Below are 3,593 nucleotides of genomic sequence, written 5' to 3' on the forward strand. Positions count from 1 at the left end.
TGTGTGTGTGTGTGTGTGTGTGTGTGTGTGTGTGTGTGTGTGTGTGTAAATTGTCAGGCAGTTCCCTGCTCATAAACACACCAGTGAAGGAGCCCTGCTGTGGTTTGAAGTGAGCCTCCTTGTTGGCCCTTCACAGCCAGCCCCCCCAGACTGGCTTGTGCTGGACTGGCCTCTGGACTACAGTCCGGTTTGAGTCCACCTCCTCCCAGCTTCCATCCAGCATCACATGCCTGTTTTCCCCACACTGTGCGGGGGCTCCCTCTCCTAATAAAAGAGGCTCATAACGCCGCGTTCCTTGCATTCTTTATGTGCAGGCTTCTCTCTCCCTTTTTCACATGCATGGACAGAGAAATGCAGACCGCCACATTAATGAAGCCAAACTGTGCACAAAGCGTTTAAATGTGGCTGAATGTTCTTGAGTTTTAAGATCGGTTTACTGTCCCATGTTGTGCTTTCACAACGTAGCGGATATCCACAAAACATTTGAAGAAGTTTCCAGGTTAGTTTCCAGGTTACCCGGTCCTTATTTTATCCCTCTTTCCCCCTAAACAAACTCTCTCTCCTCTCTGCGTCCCCCTTCTCATATCTGTCATTTTTGACGTCTTCCTTCAAATCGTTTCGGTCTCACCTCTCATACCTCTCTTAATGTCCCTCATCTCCTGCACTCACTCTGGGTACTTTCCTCCCGGTGCCTGGTAAGGGGAAGAGGAGAGGGTGAGATTTATCATTAACAAAGGCTGATTCTAGCGCTGAAAGGGAGCGCTGTCTGAAGAGTCTGTGTGAAGGGGAGCGCAGGCTGGGCTGCTGAACAAATTGGGCTTTTTATGCAGAGTATCAAATAGTTGCTTAAGAAGAAGGGAGGGGGGAGCACAATGATGAGACACAATGAGTGATGTGATCTAAAAGGGGTTGTGTTTGTGTTTTTGTATGCACGTTTTGGCCAAGTCCAAGCTGCTTAGCCATGGCAGAACTCCTCTTTAAAAGCAGCCTACAGTACGATGGTGTGTAGTCCAACGCTGCATGAAAGATCTGATGAGCTTGGGCAGCCATGAAGACTGATTATTACCATCTCATAAAAGATCTTTGTCCCCTCAAGACTACATTATCTCTGCTGAAATGACCAATAGTGCTGTGCTGTTATACGTCCAGAGTACAACTACACCATACTAGAACTGTTTCCAAAGGTCGGTGTTCATGAGTTTCATTTAACACATTTCTCCCATAAATGCGGTGGAATGTTGGACTACTTTATAGGAAATTGGTGTTTTATTATGCGCTAGGTTACATGTTAAATCAAGGTTTGAAAGACAGTGTGCAAATTATATCCAAAACTAACCCTCTGCATCGTTAAGAAGCACGCCTGCTCTGAGTCTGTAAGTCCGGGTCTGACCTGGCCTGGAACGGCACAGACCAGTGTAGTGGAGACAAACTCTTAACCAGCTGGGCTCCTTCTATGTGCATACATATAGTTCTGATACCTGTGGAAAGGTATGGGTGATCTTACTGCTACCTGAAAAGAAAATAAGTCTTTTTGTTTCTGGGTATTTAATATGAAGCTCCAACCAGCAGCTTAGCACAGCACAAAAAAGAAAGAAGTGACTAGCCTGGCTCTGTCCAAAGGTAACAAAATGAATCTACTGGTATCTCTAAAGCTCACTCATTAACATGTTATATATATTAATGTTCTTTCCGTACGAAGTCGTAAGTGTAAACCATGTGATTTGTCGTGGTTCATGTGTCGTAGGTTAGCAGGCAGACTCAGGAAGTCACGGGATAGTCCTGCACATAAACCTTTTTAATACCACAAAGTCTAACTTTTCACTTTCATGTGAAACCAAGCCGGCTGCTGCGTCCACTTCATATTGAATGGCATATAAACGAGAGGGGTGTTGATCTTCCCATCAAACTCGCGGGTATTTCCCTACATACCAAACTATTCAACGTTCCTACATTGAAAGAAACATTCAAACACCCATAAACCCATAACCACAGAAGGTCGGTAGGCAGCACATCATCAGGTTTTTTACTTGTCTCCAAAAGAACAAAAACATGACAGCATGTACCTCTGCAGGATACAGTTACACAGACTGCGAGTTCGCCAGCGGCACCAGTCTGAGGCGGTCGGTAAAGCGTACATCTGCCAAGTCACTGGTCCCGGATTCTAATCCTGTATGAGTCAATTTAGAGACAAGCCGGTAACAGCTTATCAGAAATTACACGCCTGTTCCAACTGATCACTGTTTGAATCACTGCTTTAACCTTCCTCCTTTGTGATGACAATAAGCCTTTTTTTTTTTTTTTTTTTCAAAGAAATGTGGAACTGACAGTCTTTCCAGGAACAATAGAAAAAGTTCCCTTTTTGTTATATTGAGGAACAAACGAGTGTTGTGGTTAAGGACGTGTTCTTCTGCGTTGAGTCCAAGGTGACGCGGTGGAGCACAGAGGCAGGGCCCAAGCCAGCCCTCCGTCAATATTTGCCTCAGTGAATGCCTCGCCACGGGCAGGAGAACAAACTGCAACAGTCAGAGTTTCTCTCAGAGTTCTCAGCTCCAGTGTTCACCCTCCTACAGCTGCCACTGAGTATGTGTGTGTGTGTGACACCTGTTCCCCATGTTCTCCAGGTCTGTGTTTATAAAAAGCATCGGAGCAAAACCACAGCACTAAGTGGTTAGTGGGTGGCTGCAGCAGCAGAAGCGTCGTTAGATGCTCAAATGTACAGCGTTTGTGCGTGTGTGTGCGTGTGTGTGTTGCCTAACGTTTGCATTGTGAGCTGCTTTCCGTGACACGCCATTAGCAAACAGCTTGGACACAGGCCACCCAGCGAGAACTGGACGCTCTGCTGTTTGTCACTCTCTCTCTCTCTCTCTCTTCCTCTCTCTTCCTCTCTCTACTCTGTCCATCTGGCAGGGAAAGAGAGAAAATGAACAGTAGTGCACAGGTGGGAAGAGCAGCCAGGATGACACAAAAGAAATGTGAGAAAAGACGCAAGAAGACGAGGACGACGCCGAGAAAAATTGGTGGAAAAAAACCCGAGGAGATACTAATGAGAAGAAAGGTGTGGATGTGTGGTAAAAGTGTGTACGTGTGTGATTCTGCAACACATGTGGCACGTAAAGAGACCGGCTTGTCTCATTAAGCAGACCTCCCAGTGACTTAACATTTCCCTGCCCAACCAAATAGAGCTACAGTGAACAGGAAGCTGTAGTCCTGTAACACAGGTCGGGGTTTTTGTTCCTAGTATTTATTTATTCTTACTTACAAATATACCATTTCAAAGACATCAAAGTTGTTTTTATCAGCACTCTGAAAAAGATCAGCTGACAAAGCAAAGCTCTCCAGTTTCTGTTTGCATAAAGTCAGGAGGTTATTGTGTGTGTGTGTGTGTGTGTGTGTGTGTGTGTGTGTGTAGGCCAACACAGCAATAAATAGTTCCTCCTTGTGGGCGGAGGTGTGCAGTGACTCACGGCGTAGTGAAACTCAATTGCCTGGATTGCTCAAAGTCATCCTCGCTGTTCCTCGTGTGCCGCTGTAATGAAGTCGTTCTTCCTGTTTTGCCAGGAGTTCTAGCAACCAGCGGCTTTGTTTGGGGGGGG

The 3,593-nt window shown here is 45.9% G+C and overlaps 1 protein-coding gene across 4 annotated transcripts in view; it reads left to right on the forward strand.

The window, feature by feature from the left end:
• The window catches only part of sipa1l3 (signal-induced proliferation-associated 1 like 3), a 63,830-nt gene that overhangs the window by 13,475 nt on the left and 46,762 nt on the right, over positions 1 to 3,593 (forward strand). The window lies entirely within an intron of this gene.

The sequence above is a fragment of the Anarrhichthys ocellatus genome, unplaced genomic scaffold, assembly GCF_004355925.1.
Source record: "Anarrhichthys ocellatus isolate YVR2014 unplaced genomic scaffold, GSC_Weel_1.0 scaffold24, whole genome shotgun sequence".
Classification (NCBI taxonomy): domain Eukaryota; kingdom Metazoa; phylum Chordata; class Actinopteri; order Perciformes; family Anarhichadidae; genus Anarrhichthys; species Anarrhichthys ocellatus.